Source organism: Amblyomma americanum, chromosome 5 (assembly GCF_052857255.1).
Source record: "Amblyomma americanum isolate KBUSLIRL-KWMA chromosome 5, ASM5285725v1, whole genome shotgun sequence".
In the NCBI taxonomy this organism is placed as follows: Eukaryota; Metazoa; Arthropoda; class Arachnida; order Ixodida; family Ixodidae; genus Amblyomma; species Amblyomma americanum.
Genome location: NC_135501.1, coordinates 157,819,062 through 157,846,075, shown reverse-complemented (window position 1 = coordinate 157,846,075; position 27,014 = coordinate 157,819,062). Strand labels below are relative to the sequence as shown.

Sequence of the window (27,014 nt, the reverse complement as noted above, 5' to 3'; positions counted from 1 at the left end):
TTTGCTGCTCTATAGCAGTAGCACTCCAGTAGCACTGGACTGCAGAGGCCAACCTTGAGTTGAATTAACTAAACAAATCTTAATTGGGCCCAGAAGCGTAAAACAAAGCGAAATAAGTTAACTTAGTCTTAAGTCTGAAACAATACGTTGCAGTTTTAATTGAGGGAACCTGAGCGATTAAATTTAAGTTTATCCTGTAGAGGGCACAAATACATGAACTAAACACCATCGTGTCAAGTGTTTTAGGACAGACTGTATCCAGCAGGTTATCAATTCCCGATGACTTCATCGTGAAACCCGCACAGAACTTTGTTTGATAGCGATCTATCTCGCAGATGTACTCAAGATAATAGCTGTATTGAGTACACGCACACATTACGCGTAATCAAAAATATATCAGCATGATAGTATAAGGCGCTGATATTTAAGAAAGCTATGGGCAGAAAGGTTGCTGAGATGATAGTACACAACATTATTCACAGAACGTTATCTCAAAACTCATCCATTCATATTGAAGAAGCCGTAAGTTAGATTTATATCAGCCAATTTTGCACGAAATATCCGGCCAAATTCCTCACTTTCACAAAATGGGCAAAAAAAATTCTTTAGAGCAATTCAAATAAAACAACGGGAAAAGATAGGCAAAAGGCAATAGAGAGAAGCGTCTTGACGAATGAGAAATGAAGATACCACGAAAGAAGCGCCGGATTTCGACAGCTCTGAGCGATGGCGATTCGAGTATGCTAGCAGCGAGAGCTCTAAGCCATGCCCGGCTGGATCGCACGCAGCATACGTCAGAAGCGACGCGCTTTTTGCTTTCTTTCTTCTTTCGCGCACCACGCTCCTAAATTCAAGAGCTGCCAGAAATAAGACTGACTTTTACCTCTTCAATTTTTTATTATCGGCGTTGGACACCGTTTATCCACGACCATATTTTCAACCTGATATTTTCTCTATTGCGGCAGTGACATACCTTTTCTTTTTTTTTACTTCTCTATTCCTTTATCCGCCTACCTTTCGTTTCGACCCCCTTATGCCCTCCTTTACTTTCCTTTCTTTCTATCTTTCTTTTATTTTCTATTGTTATTTTCACGACTTTGTTGTCATCCGTGAAAGCAGAGGATGACGGTTGCGAAAGTATTCTCTCGGCAGCCAAACTAAGGTTATCCCCCTTTGTACAGTGCAATAAACATATTGGTATGAATAGAAATGTGGATATTCGATTTCTAGAACGCCAAATGAAAGCAAAAATAAGAAAGAGTAGGCTTAGCATCCAGACGAGGGCCGTCGTATTACGCGAGTAGGAATGCAGAGGAAATATGCTCTTCAAACGCGTCGGCTTAGGTCGCATGCCAAGCGTCGCCTTAAATATCGTCTTCAAAAGATGACGTGAAAGCTTGTTGGTAGCCAGTTCGTTTTTAGCGCTACTGCGGCGAATAAATTAGAGGAATATAAACTGAACAACAGGAGCACGTAGTTGCATGGAATACATTTAGAATATGGGGGCTGCGTCTGTCCCAAAAACGAATTTAAGTACAAATAGGCCATTCATTGGAAGTAAAAAAAAGTAAACAAAGGCGCTTAGGAAGAATACGTGTTGTGAAACGTAGGATGGTGCGAAGGTGTTCTTCGTATCCTCATAGCACGAAATTCGTTCATAGAAGCTCACAGGCACAAGTAATAGTATAAAGTACCGAAAAACAGACGATAGATGGATCACTAGATATATGTACATTTGGACGAGTTTCATTAGCTGACGGTACAAAATGGCAGTTTGAAAACCTAATTAATTGGATAAATATAAACTCAGCTTTTCACAGGAGCACTCACTTCCTACTATGAGCCGTAATGCCCGATCTTCATTTTTTTCTGAATTAGGCTTAAGAATGGCCTTTTCTGATCATCTGTTTTATAGTTCTGAGGCAGTTTGTGATAAGGTTTCATTCCTATCTATAAAAATGAACAAAGCAGGAGTTGTTTAAGAATTAAACTAGAAAATATGTTGTCCAACTTACAGGTGTACGTTGTTTCTGGCCTGGAAGTTTAAAAATCTGTACCCATTGGATTAATAATAACGACTTATGCAAAGAATTCAGACATTTCCGAGCTTTGCAACAATTTTTTTTTCTCTCAGAGGTGCTTAGTCCACAATTCTCGCCCTTCACCCTTGAAGCCTCGCGTACAGAACAGTTCATGTAACTACAAAATCCTTTGCTTGCATAAGAAAAAGATTTCTAGCCGTTATGAAATATAAACTGTAGCACATTGCTGACTTTTTTTTACCAAGACTGTCGGCAGCGAATTTTCGCTTCTATCTTTTTATTATTGTAGTGAGCTTTTTCTGAATATTTAAGTCATTTTTGCATTTTAACAATACACATGCCGCTTATTTGTCCTCGGAGTAATACGTAGGATATTTCTGTTCTCCAGTGTTTTTCTCTGGCAGCCTTGTGCGAATATTCAACTATATTTCTTCACTTTACTCTAGACGTAATGTTTTACCATGCCTGAATTGTCACATGTATTGAAGTTTTGGGGGAAATCATTTGCTTTACAAATTTTATAAACTACCAATTGCAAGAAGGGCTGCTGAGGTATTTTCTCTAGGCCTCGCGCCAAGAAAAATAACTAGAAGTTCTTTTATGTATATAACTGCCAAATTAAGGGGAGTGAAACAAGTGAGGAAAGGGTCCCTAAAAATTGAGGAGAAAGTAGATTCGTCTGATATCCACTAGATAACATTATTATTCTGCAAGAGCATGAACATATTTTATCACATATTTCAACTAAGAGCAGTTATATAAAGCCCGTTCCTGATCAACCACACAGTTTATTGCAAAAATATTTGTAATCCAAGCAGTATTGCGGGCAGTCGTGAAATTTTTCGGGTTTAACTTTTTCAATCCAGTGGAGTTTTGTACGACTTTTTCCAGTGACGCTTGCGTCTGGTTGTGTTGTTCGGGCAAAAATATATGTAACATGCTAGCATCGTGTTAGTGTGTTCAAGGGTTAGAAGAAAGTTCGCACCTTTAAAAAAGCTGCTTTCTTTATATATACTGTCGCGCCGTGAACACCATGAAAACATCATGAATGCGACTGCACCGCGGACAGTTCAAGATAAACCGTGATAGACACCTCTGGTATCATTATACCCAGACAACGCCCAACACATTTAGCAAGAACGACGGCACCTTGCATCCTGTGCATGCCAAATCACTACAAATGCCTCTAAGGGCTCAATATCCCGCATACATGCGCCGCTTGGCTCATTGTGAACAGGGGATCCCCAGTGCTTCTGAAATTAATAATTAATAATAATTGTCTTTTTTGGGAAAGGAAATTGCGCAGTATCTGTCTCATATATCGGCGGACACCTGAACCGCGCTGTTAGGGAAGGGATAAGGGAGGAAGTGAAAGAAAGGAAGAAAGAGGTGCCGTGGTGAAGGGCTCCGGAATAGTTTCGACCACCTGGGGATATTTAACGTGCACTGACATCGCACCGCACGCGGGGGCCTTAGCGTTTTTCCTACATAAAAACGCTGCCGCCACGGTCGGGTTCGAACCCGGGAACTCCGAATCAGTAGCCGAGCGACCTAACCACTGAGCCACCGCGGTGGGTATTCTTCCCAAATGTCATTCTTTTTTTTCGACCATGGTCAGTGACCTATGAACTTCATCAACCATGATTCCTATTCATGGGATATGCTCTCGAGCCATCGATTACTCTGGGTACCATATTTATGGTTGGGAATGCCGTGATTTTAATTAAAAGTTAGACTGGTCATCTGCAGCTTTTCGTAGGAGCTCTTCCTCTTCTCTCTAAGGGTGCACGAAGAAAAGATGACTGCCCAGTTTCTCTTAAATCAACTAAGTCCTATGAAACTGCAAGGCGGCGAAGAAAAGGGTCGAACTGCTCTTATCACACCTGAGTGTATTAGCGAGACATCCATATTTTGCACCCGGTTGGGAGGGTGCAATGGTGCGAGCTAAAGAGGAAGATATGCACCCTTCAGGATGCAAGTGAAAGCGTATGCCTGATGCTGTTAAATACTCTTATAAACGTGGAAACTTGAGAAAACAGAATACGCTGCTCCTAAATGTAAAAGCTATAGAAAATCCAAACAAAATAAGTCAAGCTTGGAGAGTGCAGAAAATAAATAATGCACCTGCTCGTAGGAATTTAACGTCACCACACTGAATTCCTGCCACTTTAGAGTGAAAGAGAGATGAATAGAGAGGAAAAGAAGGTGTGGAGAGGCGAAAGCACCCTCGGTGAGCTCACTGCCGCTTGCCCTGGGCGGGAAGTCAAGGTGGCCTTTATTTTGCTTATCTTCTTAAAGTCTACTGCTCTTTCGCTTTGAGCAACCCGTGCTCTTCGTATAGGACGAGCCCAGCCTGTCAGGAAGTCGCTGCGCGCTAAAACGCTGTGCACGCTGGGCTCAAGCGCTCCGGGCGAAATGAGGAAAAAAATAAAGCGTTATAAAGCGTGGAATATTAGTCTTCCTCGACTGTACTTCTTGTTTGAGTTTGACAAGCTGCCGGAAGTTGTCCAAAGCGCTCAGCACTGAGTGCATGGGTGAGAAAAAGGGTTCAAGTGGGAAGCTTTTTAAAGGTTACTCGCATGTCACCTGGAGAGCGCCGAACAGCTGGTGGCGACTAAGAGGCTGATTGAGCGATACGTGAACGTCTTTGGACACTTCTCACTTAAGGCAGCTGAAGAAAAGAAAGAAAAGTCCTTAGAAGGCAAGCACGGAAGACAGGCACGTTCATTCATGGTAAGAAAATAGCTCCTTTATTAGCACCTTGCGAGCAAATTGCTGAATCTGGGCTCACTCTGAGTAGGTATTTCTAGACAACGTTAGTGAAGATACTTGAAAATGTGTATCGCACTTTAAAGGGGCTACTTGTAGGACAAGACACAGCTTTTACGAGCCCGTAAGGAGAAGCGGGAGTGCCAGGAAGATTGAAGAGAGGAGTATAATTGGCGTAACACTTCTGACGCGTGAAAAAAATCTATTCTTGGCTGTGCAGCGGCTGAAGGCGCGTTTAGTAATAAATATGGCTTCAAATTCATTCATGTGCACTTCAGCGGTGAGTGGCCATGAACTCAGACGCGAAAGCGGACATTACTAAGTGGTGGCAGTCGTCGGCTCTACAATCAGGGAAGGGGCTAACCCGTGGAACGCAGGAAGTAGAAAGGATGAAAAGCAATACTTGTTCAAACATACTGACCTCAAATAGAAAAAAAAGTGCATGGTATTATCGCTTTTTGTTAAAAGCAGTTTACTGGCTCTTCAAGGGTATATCCTTTGTAGAATGAACCATAGACAGTCTATAGACTTCTTATAGACTCTATTGCCTTCCTATATATATTTAGTTTTGTCTATCCATAGTCTATAGATTCTTTATAGACTACAGTCTACCAAAAGTGCATGGCCATAAATCTATAGATTGTTTGTAGACTCACTCTACAGGATTTGTATTGCCCATAGACTGTTCGCTGGGCTTGTCTATAGAGATTCTACAGACTTTATAGACAGAAGTCTACGGACACTCTACAGAATGTCTAAAGAATTTTTTGTAAGGAATTAGCGTCTGTGCCGTAGCAAAACCCCATTTATGGCTGCAAAAAATGGCGGTTGATTTAGCTTGGTTAGTCCATATAGGAATTACATGCCCAAGCACATCCACTTTCGTTTAAATTTTGATTTCGGTTCAAGGCTCGATTTTCTCGGCCTTGCGGGCTTCAGACAGTAATCGGAGATATCGAAATTAAGCTACGCCTAAAGGATATGACACGATAGCGATAACGAATCAACGCTCATATATGCGGAATAGGTCATTTCCGCGCCGCATTGATTGATTCCTGGGAGTGCTTATACCATTTCCTGTCAAATGGTGCAGCGGTCAAGCGATGCGCCACTGCCCTGCGATGGCACGTACTGCCACCGGTGGGGCTTGTGAGACCCAGGTTCTTCTTCCCGACAAGCCTCCAACGACCAATCAATAATTGAACTGCCACCTGCCACAGTGGGCAGCTTGTCACCTTGTATAAGCCGGACAAACTGGCATTGGCGGAAATCGGAGAGTGTGGGCTCTACAGTACTAGTGCTTTGAAATTGAAATAAACAACTCCATCCGCCATCCAATTCAAGCTAGTGACCTCTACACAAATAAGGGCCGCTAAAGTGTATGGCGGTATAGCATAGCGTCAGGATCCGCAAAAATTGAGTCGGTGTCGACTCAGGTAGAATACTTGTGAAACTGACCGATAATGACGACACCTCTATTTCGTCTTTCGGACTTGTCTAATTTATAAAACCTCTCTTTCGGTGAGAAAAGTCTCTTCGTCATTGGGTTGCCGTATTATATCGGCATAGGACAACTTCCATTTGTCCTGTCTCTGTATTCGCCAACTATCACGTGGCCAGTCTGCCGATCGCCGACAAAGTAGTATCACTGTGTGAGACTATCAGTGATCGAAGAACAGAAATTACAATTTAGTTGCAGCCTTCAAGTGTAGATAGCTATGATATTCGTTTTGGAGTTGATTTTAACCCAAATGTACCAATACCTGTTCAGATTGAGGGAAAGAAGTTGCTACAGTCTTGGCATCGTTAACAGAAAAATTGGTGAAGCAATGGTAGCAGAGAGCGTGGTGTAAAATGTGCCGAATAAAAAAACAGATTGAATATAGATCACCGTAAACAAGTTGTAAACAAATTTTGGCCGGTGCATATAAGCAATTTAATCTATTTAAATGCTGACAAGTCTGAAGGCATCGGCAATAATATGCCGGCAAATGTGACAAAAACGAAACATTTGGCCCCAGCCAAAAAATGTAATGTGATTTGTTGCAGTCCTGACATGTGTCTTGAAAACGGCTGCATTACTGCGACGATAATCTGTGCACAATAAAAATTTTTCCCAATGTGCGTTTGGTTCTCCGGCTCCGTTCCTTTTGCCGACACGAGGGTGGTGTCGGCTATAGACCATAATATTCTTTGCATCAGAAGACGCCCAGAACCTAGCGTAAAACAGATCCAAAACAAATGAACACCAATAAAAACAGAATGATGAAATATTACACAACCGCTAGGTAGTGAATACGAATAGGTGTGGTTTGGTGCGCCTTTGTGGGGTTTAGCATGCTAAAGGGGCTCAAGCTACGAGGGACGCCGTACTGGAGGGCTCCGGAAAATTTGAGACCCCCTCATATTCTTTAACGCGCACTGGCACCTTACAGTACAAGTGTCTCAAGCATTTCGCCTCATCAAATTTTACTGCCGCGGCTGGAATCAAAGCTGCGTCTTTCCGGTCAGCAAGCGAGAACGCTATCCGCTGACCAATCGCGGCGGTGAATAGGAATAGGTGATCTCGCATTTGAATGCAATGTATCAAACTGCTGGAGCAGACCATAACCTCGTGCTGCTTTGCGGGACTTCATTTCATTATTTTCATATAAATAAAATATTGTTTTTGGATTAGTAGTGATACCAGTCATTTAAGTAAAAAACAATTCTAAAGAAGCGACGCTGCAAGACCTTTGAACAGGTGCTAAAGGAAAGAGAACGCTTCCAAGAGCAGGTTCCCACAATTCCACCTATGCCGGAGTAGTGGCCGAGGAGCACGCAGTCTCTAATGCTCCCCACTTCTCAAATAGCACTCTCTTATATCCCTTTTTAACAAAGAAGTTTTTGCGAGATGATTTCAACGCGGAGATAGGCCGTCGCACCAAAGCCCTACGGTCGTTGTAATCATTTACTGGAAGTGTTGCGACTTTACGGATCTACGCTCAAGGCAGATCACAGAAATCTATATTGCGATCTGCCCGGCCAGTCACAGCTGCTGGACTCTTCCAGCAAAACCATACGGCCCAGCCGTCGCGCTGCCCTATTAAAAGCTCGCGGAATTTTTTAAAGAATGCCCGAACGACTTGTTTTTGGCACGCATTGATGTCCATATCACCATCCGCCTTTATCGAAGTGAAAAAATTGGCGCCACACGCCCGTACTCATGATTTGTTTAAGGTTATCTTAAATGTAAGTTATTAAAGACGTAATTTAATCATTAATTTTAACCCGAGAACTCAACGTTCAAACCGCACACTCGTCGCATAGTTCTGTAGTTTGCCTTTTCCTTCCACAAATTTCATAGCATGCAAATGCTTGCAGATGCCACAAGATGTTGAGAATTTCTTTGAGAGGCATCGTTCCGGCAGTTTGAAAGCGTAGTGCACGGGTACCGACGATTTGTTCTTCTTCTATTTCTCAGCACTATTTAAACCAGCGCGCTCAACAAGACGACTGCCCCGAAAAGCGAGATATTCCATTTCTAAACCTCTTGTCGGCATAAAAGACATAACAAGCCCGAGGAAAAACCAGATAAGGATGCAGCGAATAGGACCAGCCGACATCGCTGTCGCTTAAATCGAGGTTGGAGCGAATGCAATGCCCGAATGCCGACCGGCATGGGATGGCGAGAGAGGGGTCGTGGGCGGAAGATCCTCTATCGTTAATTATATCACCGCGAGCGGCAGAAGAAGTAAAAAAAATATGGGAAACAAGTGTGACGCGGAGAGGCGGAGGCTAGCCACCAATGAATGGGGAGGCCGCAGGCAGGAGGGAATGCCTCACCAGGTTGGAGAGGGAAGCAAGGCAGAGCTCAGTCGGGAATTTGGAAGGAGGCAAAAGGATGAGGGCTAGAAAGTAGGAAGCTGCTAGAAGCGAACGGAAGGCTTACGAATAATACTAGAGCCAAAGTTAGCAGCAGTGGGCTATCAACGCATTCTTGGGCGAAGATCATCAAAGTGTGATGTAATATTGTTGAAAGACTAACTATAATGGAAGCAATTCCTAAATGCACCGTGCTCTTTCAGAGATATAGGAATGCGGAAGAAAAGAACAGCGAAAAAAGGTCATTGCTGAGAACAGCAAGATTCTAACAAAAGAAGGAAATAAAGGCCCTCACAAAAAGTAAAAAACAAAAAATATGAAAGAGAAGAATGTGGCCGGCCTTCTAGATGAAAGAGTCTCGTCCTTTAACGGAGGTCCACAAGGCCCAGTAATGCTTTTGAGAAGCCACGTCGCATTATTCCCGCGAGGGCCTTCTATAGTTTCTTTTTTATTCTCTATACTCAATCTTCTTTCCTCCGGGAGCCATCGTATCATTGGCTGACTCGCACTGTAACTCCTCTTCATTCTGCCACGTTTCATTCATGCTAATATCAATTTTGTTTTTGAGCCATTCCTTTTCGCTCGGCTTCGTCTCATACGCACATTGCTCCGTATCCCCCTGACCCTTTTGCATTTATAATCTCGTTTCTACTATTGCACTCGTGGAATGCACTCCCTCTGCCCGCCGGCGAGCCTTATATTCTATCCACGCACGCACCATTTCGCGCCCATTCCTTCCCACTCTCCCTTTACTGTCCTGGCGGCTGCGCCATTTTGAGCTAAAAGCTTCGCTAACTTCAACTCCATTCCGCAATGCTTGCTTCTTTGGCTGCCAACGTTCTTGTTTTCTTACTCTGTAAAGAAGGGAACCGCATAGTGACGACGGCGAAATGAAAGCCACGAAAGCCCTGCAAATCATCGCTGCGGGGCGTTTCGCGAAGCCAAGGAAGGAAATGAAGACAAAAAAAAAATGGAAAGCGCCGTCGGGGCTGAACAGAAAAGAGTGGCCTTCCTTTTACACAAGAGCAGCTGTTAACGCGGGGGCAATGGAGCGTGAAATTGCTGCTTCCGTCTCTTTGCAGCGAGCTGGAATAAGTAAAGAAAACATAGTATGCCTCACAATGCCCTTAAGCAATAACTGTTGTGTACATACTTCTTAGAATGCCTTCCTTAATCTTCCCAGTTTGGACTGAGCCGCACAGCGCTTACTTGTCCACGTATTGCTGCCCTTAAACGCGTGGACTTTGTATGCTCATATTTTGAACGGCTCACCTAATGTTCCCAATCCTGCTTCTGGGAACGAAAGTTGAGCTTAAAAACGATATAGCCTGGCTCTTCTATTTTCTTTTCTTGCATCGCTGACACAATGAATGCGCTTTTATCAGATAGAAATCGTAAAGAAACAAAATTACGTTTCGGTAGCAAGTTATGCAATGACGTAATGATTGCATCATGGAAAAGTAAATAAAGTTATCTTAGACTGTGAAATGCGGAAGCATGCCGCGAGTTTAAACAAATAGTGTCCAAAGGCACAAGATTCTTTTGCTGCCTGATTTCTGTAATCTATTACATCTAAGGTCGCGCAGAGAGCAATGCCGCATTCATGGGCACAGAAGGTACATGCTGATAAAAAACAATGTATTAGGTGTGCAGTTTTTCATGCTTTTAGAGTAAGCTTCATAGTGAAACAAGTCATCTCTACAGAACGTTTTCGCACTTAGCTTTTATACATTCGCCTGAGTACACGGCGCTGCACTAAACGATAATCCAGCATTTCTAGTTCAGTATGGCGTTCCCTCTTTATATCTGGCACAAGCCGACGATCGGGGCCGAAAAACCTCAAGAGACGGCTGTAAAAGGCAGTGACCTGGAGAAATATCTAATCTCCCATTATCGCGGTTTCTCACGTCCTCAATGGCCCTCATTTTTCACGTTGCAACGGCGCGCGGCTTAGAAACGTGCTCCTACGTTCAGACGTCCTTACAACGAGGATAACGCGTCCAAAGAAATGCGTGGATAGAACCATTACACAAAGTAGATAGATGGATCAAGGGCGCGCGAAAGGAACACGGGGCGCCATCTAATGGTAGTGGCGAAAACTTGAAGGAGTGGCGCCTCTACTTTTTTTTTCTCTCTCTGTCACTCTCTTTCTCTCATTTCTTCATTCTGATTGTTGTTCTCTCCCTCACCCGCTTCGCACTCTCTCACCACATCCCTCTCCCGAACGCCGGGAGCGTTGGGGGGAAGCTCTTTGCCTCCTGACCGGCCGCTCAGTGGGAGCAGTGCGGTGAAGCCATTCGCACGGTTCACACGCGCCGGCCCAGTTCGCCGTTTCATCGGTGCTCGCCGGAGCGCTGCTGCCTCTGTCGCTTAGCTGCCAGCGCTGCGGCCTCGACCGTGTTTGCCATCTCCGCTCCCTCTTTCATCCGCGTCTCCTTTACTCGTTCTATTTTTTTTCTTCTTTCAAGTGGAACACTGGGGAAGCCTCGCCCGAACTTCTAGAGTGACGACGCCTCGCATCGTCGCCGCCTGCACCGCCTCCGTGTCGTCGCCACTTGAAGCCGTTGTGGCTTTGTCGGCCCCGTTCCGTCGCCGCCTTCTTTGTACCTCTACGCTTCCTTTGCAGACGTTCTCTCTCTTCCCCTGTTCCGGTTTTGTTCGCAAAGAAGTGGAGGAGGGGTAGAGGTCCAACAAGAAGAAAGGATCCTTCTCGAGGCGTGGTCTCACACCCTGCTTTGTGTGCTCCGAGGACGCGTCTCTCGAACGCTGTCTCGCTGTCCTGCGGGACAAGCAGTCAAGAGGTCCCTTCATTGTGAAGCTGGAATTTCCGTGCATTGCGTAGCGTGTTCGCGGCCTGGAACTGACAAGTTGAAGTTGACGCCAAAAGTTGGAAGCTGCTTTTTTGGATGAAGTAGCTACTTTATTTTGAGAGAAATTAGCTTGTGAACCCGTGAAGTGTCTGCCATCGTGTGCCCGACTCTTACCTGAACTTGGAATTCTTCGTAAAAGTGCTGTTCGTTGCTCCTGGACTTGATTTTTTGGATGCCGTTCACCTCATCCGCGCCTCTTACTCTTCAGCTTGTTCGTGTGCAGCATGACTTGAGGACAGGAAAAAGAGAAGGATACTTTACTTCGCCTCCCTTTGGTGCGCCCAACTGAACGCTTATGTGGATATATTCGCAAGCCCGAGCATGAAATCATTTCTTTAATACCTACAACATATTGCGTGGCAAAGTCTGCAGCGCTTATCGACCCTGGTCATTTTGGGCAACATTCGGAGCAAAGAAAAGGGTGTTTGCTTTTCTTGCGTTACTGGCGCTTTCTGATATCAAGAAAGTTACTTTGTTCGCAAAGTGCTTCACTACATAATCAAGTATCGCGGATAACATTTCTGGAACTGCATCCGTGCTGCTTAGTTTGTCTCTTCATCTACCTTAGTGGCAAAGGAGTTTAAGAGAAGAGTTCCGTTCTCCACGCATTGGTGTGCACTGAACACGGGAAGTGACAGTACGATAATCGTATAAAAAGGATACACTGCGTAGTGAGACTGATGCGTGTCCGAGAAGTGGTTTTTAAGCACTGATAATTTTGTGCGCGCTTTTTCGGATAAAGAAAAGAAAGCAGAGCAAAGGCGGAATTGCAGTTCTTAGTGACTAAACTCGAGGACCTGGACCTTCAAAGAGAAGCCTAGGATTTGGCGCCCGTCTCGCTCCCTCCAACTGGATATTCACAGAGGTGAGAATATGCTCTATGATTCTTTATTATTTCACCGCCAGAGGTAGTGTCACTTTATGAACATTCTTAGCCTATTTTAACTTCCTTTCTGCTATAGCTTCGTATATAAAAAAGAAAAAGTTCTAAACAAGCATGAGTTTCTTTGCGAAGACTTGATGTGTAGAAACTGCAGTACAGTAATTTTTTTCAGCTCACTTGAAATCAAAACAATTTTTAACAAATACTTGAGTATAATCCATATGTGTTCTAAACATGCCAGCGCTGGTGCTGCGCCAAAATCAGGCAGTAAACTTTCTTAACGTAATTTTCTTCGAAAGCCTGAGAAGGAATATGAAATCTTTATGATCCTGTAATGGATCACTTATGCAGAAAGGCGGACATGTAATTACAAGACACAACGCTGCTCTGGTGGACAGAATTTGCTGCTAATGAGGCCATTGTAAAGAAATGTGGCCGACTAAGAAGGCAAGAGTGCAGTTCAATGCCAGTCTGAGTTCTCTCCTGAAGTCACAGGTGTGCCCTAGTACTGCAAAAAATAAGTGCAGCGCTGCCTTTTTTTTTCTCAGGCCAAGACATCAGTTGTAACCGCCTAAGAAAAATAATACCTCAAAATACGGCGTGCTCTACGGCAAGGAATGAAGGGCTGCTGCTTTTTCGTTACTGGCAAAGCGTATGCCGCAACTGTTTGTGCGAGTGAAAATAATGATTTGAAGAAATAAGCGAGTTCTTTTCTATCAGATATTTGAAAAAAATCGTTAAGATCAAAGAAAGGCTGATAGGCTAAGGATATTTAGTTGCTAGTAACGATTTGCTATAGCTTGACCTGCAGTTCAAAGGAATCAATCTTCGTTAGTTTCGCTCGCGCGACTTGTTTATTTATTGTACTATCGGTCCGGTTACGACCAATATAAGTGGTACAACAAGGGAACTACAAACCCAACCAAAGTGCGAGTGGAGTCTACATGAACACGAGCAACGTCTATTCGCTGCTTAATTTCAACGCATATAAAAAGAATAGATTTCTTCCCAGCCCAATAAACGCAAATAAAATACGAGGTACTTATTGTGGATGGCTCCGGAGTACGGATGGTAGGAAATTTGAATACAGCAAATATTAACTTAAGGGTCTACAATAGGCTGAAATTTATTTCATTGTTGTACATGCGTAAGTTGCACATTTCTATTGAAGTAAGCAAGCTATGAAAAGAGTACATACTTCAACGCATTTACAAAGTTCGAAACGTAAAGTTGGCTTTGTTACATCACATGTCGGCCTCGCAGAACACCATGATTTACAGGAAAGGTGGGAGTTTTGATTATTAAAGGAGGCGTTTTCTATCCGAGTGGCATGGTGCCAAAGTTTTTCATGCTGTCAAATACACAATTTCGGCAGTGGAATAAAAACTGAGCATTCGTGTCTAGTTATTAATTGAGACGCGATACATGCACAGCCTTGAAGCCTGATGAAAACTGCGGTCACAGATGTACATTTATTAGGAAAAGAATATTCTGTGTACTAAGTTACTTTTGACTAACAAAACAATGCACCCAAAAGGCCTTTGACTGTAAAAACCAAACTTAATGCCCTATTTATGCTAACTCACGCCGCAGAAAGTTTAGTCGCCATTCTTTCACCGAACTTCCACAGTCCCCCAAGAAACGAAGTTAAGGCGCTTACTTGGTAACGTTGACGGAGATCGATGTTTAAAGTCTTCTTCTGGGTATAATTCTGAACAAAAAATGGAATTGGTTTATCTTCTAGGAATAATTTGGGACTGAAAGCGCGGCTCAATGGCGTTAAAAATGAATTTTATCAAAGAGAATGCTCTGCGAGTACGTGATTTACTGAAACCCAATATTACCAGTCTAGTAGAGCGGGAGAATATATCACCCATCCTTTCATTCTGAAGCGGTGAAGGCTTTTCTGCGAAATGCGGAAAAGGGATGCAGAATCTGGCCCGCAGATGGCGACAGTGGACGTAATGCGGACGACAGTTTTATAAAAAACATTTCGCAGGTATTATTTGACAATTTTATGTTTGTATTGTTATTTATAAAGGTATTATTAGAAATACAATATCCTGAATCTTTCAATTTGCTTCGCTTTGAAATTATTTAACAAAATTTTCCGGATACTTGCGGCCGAACAAGCTCACATTACGTTCTTTCCATCTTTCTTCGGGAACCGCTGTAAATCCTAGTGGCCACGGCTGCCCTCATCGTTAAATTTGCCTTTGGTCACCGTACAAAATTATTAACACACCCAAATCTTTTTTCCAACAGGTTTTTCTGTAGAATTTCCTGCGATGTATTTATTACGCACCCATATTTTCGGACCAGAAGATACCACGGCTCAAAATTTTTAAAATTATTTCAAACGAAGCACTGAAAATTCTGTGTTCCGCGTACTTTCGCTGTGCTCATCTAGTTAACCGTGGACAAGAGCACGCAATGTAGATTTTATATAATGGAGTAAATAACAGACTCAGCACCTTGAGGCTCCCTGCTCCCTTGTTCACTTTACCTCTTCAATCCCCCTTACCTGCCGTTTATTTACCATAGGTGCAGTAAATTTCTTTTTCTTCCAGTTTTTTGGGCCATAGACTAGTTGAGCACGGTATTCAGAAGCAAGTGTTCCAAGAATTGAAGGAGATTGGTTTCAGTTATTATTATGTCAACTTTCTGGAAAGTTGCTTTTTGACACTGCATGCACATATGTAAACGTATAATTTTCCCCATAGACTCGCTGTCAAGTTTAGGAGAGCAAGCTGCCGGGCTAGTTGGTGATGCATGTTGTAAAATAGGAAGCGCAAAATACCGGACGACAGACAGAGTAAGGGACACAAAAAAAAAGCGCTCGTGAACCTGTTTTTTGTGTCCCTTACTCTGTCCGTCGTCCGGTATTTTGCGCTTCCTAGTTTACAACATCGCTGTGAAGTGCGGCACTTGTACCACCTAGGAGGTAGCCCAAGCAAAGACATACATCGAGGGAGAGACAGGACACACATTTGCTTTACGTATGTTAGCGTGCTTCATTTTGTAAGCCGCGTTTGTGATGGACGCCTCTTCTATTTACTGTCCTTGCACAGCTTGCCATTTCTATCCTAGAATGTTGCACGCGCACTGTTATACTTGTTGCATTATTACCTCATCGAAGATAATATGGCCGCCTCGTAATGTGACGCTATAGAACATTCATTCAAAACCTTAGAGGCCACGTTCATATTTAGTAGCTATGATTTAATTTTGCGTCACAGCCTTTAGCATGTGGAACTCGCAATTCTTTTTGCCATTAAAGCTACCTATGAGCTCATTTATAATTAGGGACGTTCTGTGGCTCGAATGCAATCCTACCAGGCTTGCCATCGGCACTACACATCCGTTGTCATGGGAAAATAGTACCTGAAACCCGACAGTTGCACAGTTGTGGCTTTTGTGAATGGGGACCAGGCATACTATATCAATTTATTAACTTATTTAATTATCTCAAACTCCTGCAACTGCTTTCAGGGGCTATAGCCGGGCGGGTTATATTAAGATGCATTACAACAGTCCATTTCCTAAACCAAGAAAACATATTTAGCAAAGAAAAGTAAATATATAGTTGTGGTGACCACGGTATACCTCTGTATCTTAGGAAAACTAGCTTTGCAGTAGAGAAATCTGAATTTATAAACATCGAATGTTGCGATGTAATGAGATGCAATAATTGCCGTAGTTTAGGGAAGAAGCTATATTTGAAAGTGTTGGCACATGCAAGAGCATGTTGAATAATAATATTGTTCTTGCTGCTTGTTGCTGAACGAGATATGTTCACCTTCTGGGATGCAGCCAGCAGAATGCACAAAATAGCCGAGAAGTTTCAAGAATTTGGTTTTCTGGCACTATCCTAGAGTATATAAGTTTTTTGAGGACAGGTTAGATGAGGCTGAAAGATAGGTTGCTGAAGGCGTACGTTCAAAATACCAGCAACTACCGACACCTACCTGCAGCGATGCCCAATAAGCATTCGTTCCGATCTCTTTGACCAAAGCACCAACCGTGTTTCGCCAGAATGGCCGTGAAGTCACGCTCATCGGGTTAAAGTCGGATGCCTTTAGGTTCTCGTTTTCGCACCATGTACTGGAATCTGCCACCCAACTTGAGCCCGGGCATGCTCAGTGTGGGACAACATTGTTGTATCCACTCTGGATTGGCAAAGCAGTTGCGAAGTATTATTGCATATTGACTGGTACGGCAATACACCGGCATGTTCTGCCTAGTGAGAGACTAGATCCCTTAGAATACACGAGAAATTTTTAGTAAATGTACGCTTCTGTCCCTGACAGTATTAAAAAAATGGAACCTAAAAATGTTTCCTTATTGTGGCAGTTCGCAATATACCCTGCCTCGAAACGAGCACATTTTATGGCACTAATCAACACCAGCGGCAATGTGTTTCCAAGCCGGGTGCCCTGGCTTCTAAAGTCTCACTCGTAATAAAGCCGTCTGGTGAATACACCAACGGCACAACGTCAGGTCCACCAAGTTGTCATGAGCCAAGTGGAAGCTCCTCAGATGTTCTTTCATATCACGAAAGAAACAGAATCTGGATGGGTTCAAGTCCAGTGAGCACTATGGGGGCAACATATTGTGCGCCCCGAGTATAATACGATGGCTTAACGACACACGTGCACTGGCGATATGCCCTCAAGGCCGGTGACCGGGAGTAGATGCAATGTGATGTGGCCGCTGGAAAGATAAATATCGTTGTATATTAACTACTTTAAATTTAATTGAGTGGAGGATGTTAAACCACGGGAAGAAAAAACTAAACATTTAAAACAAATTTACTATGTATATGCTGTCGCTTTAGTGCGGGAAGGCAGGCTCTCCGCCGGGCATTTGATGTCCCTCCGCTCAAGGGAAACTGGATGCCTGGACGGTGGAGCCACCTGGATCAGTCCAGAAGCCTAGTAATGCTGTGGTTCTTCCCCAGAGGGTGTCATGCTTGCTGGACAGCCTGCGACAGCGCCATGCTCTTCACACATCGATCACTTACCTTTTTTAGATTGTTATCCAATCTTCTCTTTTGCATGACCTGTTTTTTTTCTTATAGAGCACAGTAAATCCCGGACTTTCATCTTTTTTCTTGCCTTCATCTTGAATCAAACATCCTTTGTTAACACTAAGCTATCTTTGGGAATAATCATTTGACCCGTTGTCGTTCAAATCAATTCTTGAATGCGAAACAGTACAGATTGGCGTTCAAGTCAACCACAAAACGTCTCGTCTCCGTGCGGTTTGTAAAGGACCTCCTGTTACCTCAAGCTACAATCGTCAATATTTACTAACGACCATCTTGAAAAAACAAGAGTATGTAAGTGTTTTACAACTGCGAGTTTGCGTGCGGAGATGTGCTAAACACATAAAGCGCTGTCAAACAAAGCGCTTCTCGTGCACTATCGCCTGCTAGCCTCGGTTTAGTAGTGTGGCAGCAGAAATCAATGTTCTTCTTTCATCTCACTTCTGGCCAAAGAACACTGTGCATGTTTCAAAGCATAAAGATTCCTCTTTTCTAACCTAATAATTTCCACTTTAGATAAAGATATGACCAGCCAGTGTTGCTTTTTCAGAGCACGTAACCTGAAAAGCTTTAAAGCGTGCCGTAAGCAAGAGCGTGCCGATGGACAGGTTCCACCACTGCGCTGCGCCATTTCCAGAGACCGCAAATAACCATGCTTCAGGAGCCTTTTTAGTGGGCCGCGTGCTCAAGTATGGACTTAAGGATGCGGAGTACCATTTATTTAGCAGCTGAATGGACTCTTCACGAGTTTCGAAACGTACGCCCCGCGCAGACCTTCGGCAGCTGATGCAGCTGCTTGCTTGCTTGCCTGAGACATGCTTTGCGCAGTTCCCTGCTCTTTAAGATCTTCTATACTCTCTCCAGAGAGCTTTTCGCATTCTCGAAAGGATTTGAGAGATAGTCGCTTGGTGCGATTCTGAAGAAATAATAAACTACGTATAAACAGGAAAAGCGGGCGGTTAAAATACAGCTTTTTAAGGCGGTTCCAGCTACTTGGACCTTCTTTTTTCTTTGGCAGCACGGCCTTGTTTTATTTGTGCAAGTTTTTGTTCTTGCTTAACTTAAATATGCCAAGGAGCACAAAGACTAAGGCAAGGTCCTTATTTTCTTGCGGACTCGTCAGCTTTCAGCTTGCTTGCGGTGTCCACAACGAAGATAAAACAAATTTTTCTATCCGATTTCTGTTCCCGTGATATCACAAATTAGATCTCGCGAGATCGAGTTGGAACTGCAAGGCGAATTGAGTTTTGGGAAAGATATATCAGGAGAACGTGCAAATTCTTTTCGTAAAGCAGTTGTGGCAATAGTGGCGGCTTAGATGTGATTCCAAGCTCTTATTGAGTTTGATGTTTCGAAGCTTTGTGTTATTGCTAAACTCTCTCTACCTTGCAAAGTAAAATTACTTATTAGAACGCAAAAAGAGAGAGCGGCTGCAAATGAATGGAATTGAAGCTTAGCGTCTTAACATTGCCAGCTTTATGACGTCCTAAATTGTCCGTCGTCTCCCGCGAAACAAGCAATCTTCTCGTTTCTAAAATGCATGAGTGCTTTTGTTCCCAGTTTGGAAATGTAAAAAAGAAAGCAAGAGCAGAGCTCCGCTCCGCCAAAACAGGCTTTCCGTGAATCACCATTACAGTAAGAAGAGTCTCCCAGGCTACCAAAAAAAAATAGAGAGAAGTGATAACGGAGATGCAACCCGAAGCTGCTTTGCATAAAAAGATGGAGGTTTCAAATGTAACGAGGTCGTACAACGGGAAAGTAATGATGAAGTCATTAATGCAAAGTAGTGCCATTAATACGAAGAGTGCAACTATAACGCTGTGAAGTCTAAAATTGCTCCTCTCAGATACATTTCAAAGCAAAAGCAGAGGGCCTCTTCATACGTGGTCATTCTCAGAACTGCGAGATCATAAATAAGTCTAGAAAAGAAGGTGGAAGTTGGAACTCGGGATAAAAAAGAAAGGAATCGGCCCCTGAAAAGCTTCCTAGCAGCGAGAGAATGCTAAGCATGTCCTTTATATGCAAACACTTTATGCTTTTGAGAATAGAGTAGTAGGCCATGATGCTGTACAATCTAAGGGACGTTTTTTAGGAAGAAAATTGAGCAGGCACAGTGTGAAGATCTTCCATTTCCAGTCTGCAGTTTGACACGTGGACACATTTTGCGCCTCAAATGACTTTGCTGGTGTGAAAACAATGCGCGCTCTTCATCTTCGCACAGACAAACAAAAGTAATGTCATAATCTCTGGTTGTGAAATTGAGGACACGCTGAATAAATGGAAACTGACTTTGGAGAAATTGGATGGCACTGCAATAACCGCGGGCGTACGTACAAAAGTAGGAATGGTTTTGTGTTTTCCTTCATTAAAAAAAATTTTCTTCAAAACCAGCACCACGAGAAGATAGCTCAGAAACTTCTATGCGGAGAAAAAGTTTACTTTTCTTCCTTGTCAGAGGCTTTCCTCCAGTAGTAGTGCGGCACGCTGGGTTAGTTGGTAGATGCTCATTGCCTGGTGAAGTTCGTGGACAGAATGGCGAGTATCCTGTCGGTTTATCTTCTGTTGCCTTGGTTTTTAAGGTTGAACGAATCCTTTCCACTTCTTTACCTTTTGTATAAGCTTTTTTTTTTAGCGCAGTTCCCTCATTTCCAAGATTGCCTTTCTTCCTGAAACCCGCGCGGTGTCTCATTGGTTAGGGCGCTCGGCTACTCATCCGGAGTTTCCGGGTTTGTACCCAGCCGCGGCGGCTGCGTTTTTATTGAGGCAAAACGCTAAGGCGCACGTGTGCGGTGCGATGTCAGTGCGCGTTAAAGATCCCCACGTGGTCGAAATTATTCCGGAGCCTTCCACTACGGCACCTCTTCTTTCCTTTCTTCTTTCACTCCCTCCTTTATTCCTTCCCTTACGGAGCGATTCAGGTGTCCAACGATATATGAGACAGACACTGCGCCATTTGCTTTCCCCAAACAACCATTTTTTATTATTATTGCTCCTGACATATCAAAAGAAAAGCGAACGGATGTTCACACTAAAGTGGTCACTGAATTTTGCTCTGGGTAACACCCTTTTACCCTAAGACACTAATCGACTCTCTCTTAGGGTTACAGACTGGAGCCGGAGTTTATTATTCAGGTAGGCGGACTGCCAGAAAATGAAGTGCTGACATGAGATTAGGTGGGCAGCGGTTGGTACAGACTAATGTCTCATGGCGACTAGGGGAGAAGCGTGCAACCTCCAGTCTGCGGAACTGGGCTGCTGGTGTTGATAATGGTGACGTTAATGTTGTTGATCATGATACGGACCGCTATGGTGCTAAGTCTACATGTAAAGCACACAATCACAGAACGTTGAGTTGCCGACAAACGTTGGTAGTAAATGAACCCCAATGCTCTCCTATACCTGTCACCGAATAGCGGAGGTTTACTATCCTTTGAGCATACATGAAACCCCCGGTGTGCTTTATTTGCAGCGGCACCTGCCATCGGTGGGGTGAAATAATATCAGTGGCGCTTCATTCTATGCAAATGTAATTAAAATAAATTTTAACAGGCCTGCGTGTGAAGAGTGACGGCTTTAACTATTTCCTTACCGCTCATATTCAAATACATCAAGTAGAATAATGACACGAAAAACTCATTCGTTTAAATGCATTCCGTTTCTGGACAAATAACTCTATTATGTATGCTGAAAAGGAACTGTACTTCAAATAAGGGAACAGTTTTGCCGTTAGACGAACGAGTAAGTATATAACCTAGCGGCAAAACGTGTCAACGCCAAGCGACCATGGCGGGCGTGGCGCCCATTTAAGGTGGCGTGTTCTCTTGATTGTGCATCATCGACAATATACTATGTGGCTGCAAGCGACAGCTTTCTTTGAAGAGATGACGTTCGTTAGTCTGACTGTGGTTAGGAGAGAGATGGCTGCTGCGCCAGCCTGCGCTATCGACAGGTTCTCGTCAGTATCTTTAGTTTACGCGGTTGCCACAGAGATTCGCTGCTTTCTAGGTCACTCTGAAGGTTCCATGTATAAAACCTCGGCTGTTGGGGAAAGAAAATGGTGCAGTATCTGTCACACAACTCGGCGTACACCTGAACCACACCGTAAGGAAAGGGATAAAAGAGGGACTGAGTGAAGATAGGAAGAAAGGTGCCGTAGTGGAGGTCTCCGGAATAATTTCGGCCACCTGGGAATCTTGACGTGCACTGACATCGCACAGCACACGGACGTCCTTGCGTTTTGCCTCCATCAAAACAGAGCCGGCATACTGTGAATGATTTTGTGCCATAGGCAGCGTAGCCGATAGAGATTTCTTCAAGGTGGTCCGGGATCGATTTAGGCATTTCACTGCGGAAGAACTCAAAGCGCTTCCTGGGAGCATTTCATTTAGTTTTTCTCTTCGAAAATTTTAGCATAAAGAGTTCTGTAACTTCTCATTTTCGTGTGTGACGCAGTACCACATCAAACGTATGTTTTGTTCATTATAATCCTCTGTATTGTGAGCGATTGTATTTCATATTGTTGTGGATTTTTGTTTCAGTCTCTGAACTTTTTTCCAATCAAACATTTTTAAAAAGATATATAACAAAGTGTTTAATTTATCTCTCAATAATTCTTTTAGGGACTTAACATTTAATGCCTGTTTGCTCGCAGTAAGGAAGGAGTTAAGGCATCGTGGAATTACGCTAGAGACGGTGCGCTTAGTAGTGTCATCTAGAGTATGACTCAGGGCAGTGCGAAGGTTTTGATTTTGTGCAAAAAACATAGCTTCATGTCGAAAACCACAAGCAATACCAAACTATGCGGATGGACGTAAGTGTAGCCTTTAAGTGGCCTAACAATTAATGAAAACATATGAGATTATGGTATGATCAAAAACGTATTGCTTTATATGGGAGAAATCAGACAGTTCGTTACAATGAAGTCAAAGACTTGAAATTTTGTTTTGGAACCAAAGTGGCCCAAAGAACGCTTAACTGGCATTTTGTGGCCAGAAATCTGTACGCATGGCGTATATATTCATGTTACTGCATTTCTCCAAAGTTTAAAGTGTGTGTTTCTAAATGCAACACGTTATCTTTCTTGAAAAAATGTTTCTTAGAATTCAGCACTCTCTTCGAATCCGTGTTAAGGTACACAAAAATAGCTGCCGTTGTAGACTACACCCATATGCCGTAATGGTCTGCGTATTGTGAAGCCCAAACTGGCGTGACGCTATCCTAAATCTCTCGAAATACTGACTCGCTCCAGGGGCTAAACTCCACCTTGAATCCTAGCTCTTGCCGGCATTCAAGCGCTAGCCCACGCTTCGTCGTGACTTGTAGCGTAGTGGTGCTTGAAAGCAAACTTATTCTCCGATCAAAAGGCTTCTCCGCCAGATTGTTTCACGGTGTTTATTAAACGAAACACCAACGCAAGTACTAAGCTTTTTTCTGTGAGTAAAAATGAAGTTTCTTTAACACTCACTTCACCCATGCCCTTAAGTTGCTTCCCCGAAGTAAAAACATCAAATCCCATTTCATTCTTCGAGAAAAAGAAAAGGGAGTAATATCTATGCCACTCTCCCACACCCTCCCTGGCTGCGAGAAAAGAGCCTTTTTTTTATTCCGAAGCTGTCCATCATCGCACCACATCGATAACATTCAAAATTAATAACTTAGTTTCTCAACGTACACTGCCGTGGGCAGAACTTTTCGGGATGCACGAGCTCTAGAGAGAGAACTTAATACAGGGAAGGAAGCTTGCGTGCTCTTTATTTTCAGGCGCGTTTGCACAGCCCGCTTCCGTGAGGATGACGAAATCAGTTTCTATTTTCGCACCACGGCATCTCGTAAACTTTTGCACCTCTGCGGTGGCTCAGTGGTTGTGGCGCAAGGCTGCTGACCCGAAGGATGCGGGTTTGATCCCAGCCGCGGCGGTCGAATTAAGGGGAAACTCTAGAGACCCGCGTAGTGTGCGATGTCAGTGCACGTTAAATAACCCCAGGTAGCAGAAATTTTCGGAGCTCTTCACTACGGCGTCCCTTAGAACCTGAGTCGCTTTGGGACGTTAAACCCCCATATACTAAATTAAATTTTTCCGCGACATTCAATCGACCAGCACAGGATCGAGGAAATGTTCAGTTGAAACGTAACCGGAACGCGGTTGAACGCGAAGAAAATCCACAATATAGCTTAGAGGTAAAAAAAAACAAAAAATAATAATAATGCAACCACCGGGTCCGAGTTTCCGATAACGTTAACTAAGACCCAGCGCAGTCTGAATTATTCCGAAACTCCTCCGCTTGGAGCGTTGTGACAAAGCGCGTTCCGCACGTAGCAAATCAGCGAACTTACGCATTAACATAATTTACATCATTTATTTCATTTTTTTATCCATGCGGAGTAGGAATCTGGAAGAGGCACAGTCCGCCGGGGACTGCTCTATTTCAAATTTACGAGGCGACGTCCAAAGAGCCTCCAGCGTGACCGGCTATCTTGCTTTATTCACAAGCTGGCCTGGCTTGACGGCATTGGAATGAGCAGGGAGAGACACACTGGAACAGATTCGCCGTCAGCTCCTTGGAAATTCCTGTTGTGATTAGAAACGGTGGTAGGCGGTAGTTTCCAACCTGGACACGACGTCTTAGCCAGGGCCGAAGAACGGGGATGAGCGAGCCGTTAAATATGTAGCGACGTTGCGCCGTGCCCAGATTCGCGTGGGCATCACGAATGCAGTTGTGGAAGCAGAGAACAGAGAATAATAAGCCGGCGTGGGGCACGTTACTTTTTTTTTTTGTTAGGACGGAGTAGCTATCGTCGGTGTCACCGTTACCGAGGTGACGACTAACGGAGGTGCGCTGAAATGCCAGGTAATATATCTGAATTAGCTTGCAGGAACAGCGCGCGGACATTCGTCACAGCCACGCTCAGAAAATACGGGTGAGGTAATTTGTCGCAGCTCACCGCTTTGCTTTCAGGAATGTCGACGTTAATTTTTGAAACCTTAGGTAGTGGAACAAAGTCAAGCTACGCTCCGCGAAGGGTACATTCGGCTGTTGGAGCAGATTTTTGTGTAATGCAGTAAACGAGGCAATAAGTTCTCGCTACGAAATTAAACAACAAAAACAGAAATTGTCGTAGGCGAAATGATTAATCGAAGGTACTTTCATCCGCAGGGCAATTCTGCAACGTGTTCGCGCCACTAACAAGATTAGGAGCGCAGTCCTTCGATTCTTCAAATTGTTTTCTTTATTTTTGTGCGCTCCGAAAAAAAAGCAGGTGCAGAACTTAATAATTAGCACTCGCAAAATTAAAATGGAGTAAAAAGAAACTCGAGGACTCGAGCTGCACAGTTGCTGCCGGAGGCAGCCGGGATTCATTTGCATAATGTAATCCAGGGCTTTACACGCTCGCATATTAGCATATTCGCGATAAAGTTAAACCGTTCCGGTACGTCTGCTCAGTTTCTTTAGAGCGCATATGATCGACGTTAAAAAACTAACGAATCTGCCTCGATAAAGTGCGGCAAAACTCAGCGCCAAGCGTAACGAGAAAAGGAGCGGGGCGATGGGTGTTAGAAAAGTTATTGGGTACCCCGGAGAGCATAAGGTATAAACTCGCCCGCTAATGGCTTCATCAGTAACACGAAGCGGTGAGATTCAATTCAAGCCGCTGTGAAACGTTGCCGAAGCACGGCAGCCATGTTCATTAATCTAGCTGATTCTGACGTTAATTGCGACGATGAATTTCGCCGTAAGCGGCGTGATATTGGAGATTATTAAGGTGCGAAAGAAAGAAATGAAGAAAAAACCACGTGAAAGCAAAACCCCGTGGACATGGGAGACTGGGTGGGGAGATAAAATATCCTTTCATTAATCTCCTGGGTGCAATAAGCTTTAAGTCATTACGTGAGTGCGTCCCTAATGAACGTGTGCTTTCGCCGCGTGGCCTCTGCGTGGATGCTCACGCGTTCGTCAAACTATTTCCGAAGCCACTGAAGTATTTTAAAGACTATCGAAATTTGCTGCGGGAAGCAGCGACTGGAAACAAGCACGTCCTATTACTTGTAAGGGTGTTTTAATGCAATTTACTTGATTACCAACGTGTGTCCCTGAACAAAGGGTTCGGTTTGGGTTGTTGGCTAAAGAAACCCAAACGAGTGCTTTTTCTAGTGACGTCACTGAGCAAGAAGGATTTCGTCACGAATGACTTCACTACTGTTGGAGACTTTTGGGCAGTAGAGTGCGTCATCATGATTACCTGTGACAATTTGCTTCGCTCTACCAAGCACGTCGCGTTCTCCAGCAAAGCATGAAATATGGTTGTTAGTTTATCACAGCGAGTTAATAAGTGATTTATGTCTTCATAAAACGCCGTGAAATGATGTCGGCACGCGAGCTGAACGTAGCTCTCACCGCAGATTTGTCAGTGGCAACGGCGTGAGGGAGTGGAACTCTTGAGGTGTGGAGTAGTTCTAAGATGCGCAATTAAAGGAGAACGCTTATCTGAATTTTACCTGAAGTCTACTGGCAAGCTGCAGATTACAAATAACATGCCCTAAAGTTATCAGCACTCGGTTAGCACTTAGTAAAAAAAGAAGGATAAAATTTTATCAGGCTTTTTTTTAAAATGGATTTTAGTGTTCCTGCCGCTCCGATACTTATTTCAACTGCCTGCTAAAATTAACTCATCTGCTAATGCTGTAGCTTGAGTCGGCCGCAAAGCTCCAAATCAAGCTGGAGATTTTGAGCTGCTCATTTGGAAGAAAAGAGTTTTAATTCTTGGCAGTCCCATGAAAAGTGTCCGGAGATATTAACATTTATGCAGGCACCGTATTCCGCAACGATCCATTTCCTTTACATTTCATTTGATGCTCTGCCATTGGCGGCTCCTTCCATTGCAGTAGGGCGGGAGAGAAAGCGACATGTTGGTCGTGACACAGTCACCGTGATGCCACTTCCTTGCGTAAACGCGTCTCGAGTCTTGTGGGACTGGCGGCAGAGCGCCGACGTCCACAAATGATAAAAAATGATGACATGTTTGACGCGCCTGACGAGTTTTATCACCGATATTCCGGTTTCAGTAAAGGAAATGGCGGTAGTTTGTGCGACGAACTGGCGCGGTGTGGTCCCTGGAGGCGGCGGCGTCGCGACCCGTCCGACTGTCTCTGTGATTGGCCGCTTGCGTTTTCACCTGCTGCTGCTCTCATGACAACGATTTCACGACCTAATAAACTGAGAAATAGAATATATATTTACGGAATGCGGCCCCCGATTATACATCTGGCTCTGGACAGGGGCCGCATATTGTGCGGTTCCTAAATGGTGTCTCAGATAAGCTTCTTGCTTGTGGTCGTTTCGTCAGTGAATTTTTTTTTCCGTATGATAACTGTCGTAAGACTCCCGGTAGATTCGAAGGCATTTTTCGTTATGTACAAGCACACTGACGTCAATCGGTAAACACCGACCATCTCAGCAAGCAATTCTTATGGACGGTGTAAAGAAATATTAGAGTTGCGGTAAGAGGCGGACATAGTGCCCCGGGATCGAATTGCGAGTGGG

At 43.9% G+C, this 27,014-nt stretch overlaps 1 protein-coding gene across 2 annotated transcripts in view; it reads left to right on the top strand.

The window, feature by feature from the left end:
- The first annotated feature begins 10,947 nt into the window (after window positions 1-10,947).
- LOC144132844 (putative alpha-glucosidase) overlaps window positions 10,948-27,014 on the top strand; it is a 151,811-nt gene continuing 135,744 nt past the window's right edge. For both annotated transcript variants that reach the window (XM_077665540.1, XM_077665539.1), the window contains exon 1: window positions 10,948-12,410. The gene's annotated coding sequence lies outside the window, so the exon portion shown is untranslated. The remainder of the gene's footprint in view (window positions 12,411-27,014) is intronic.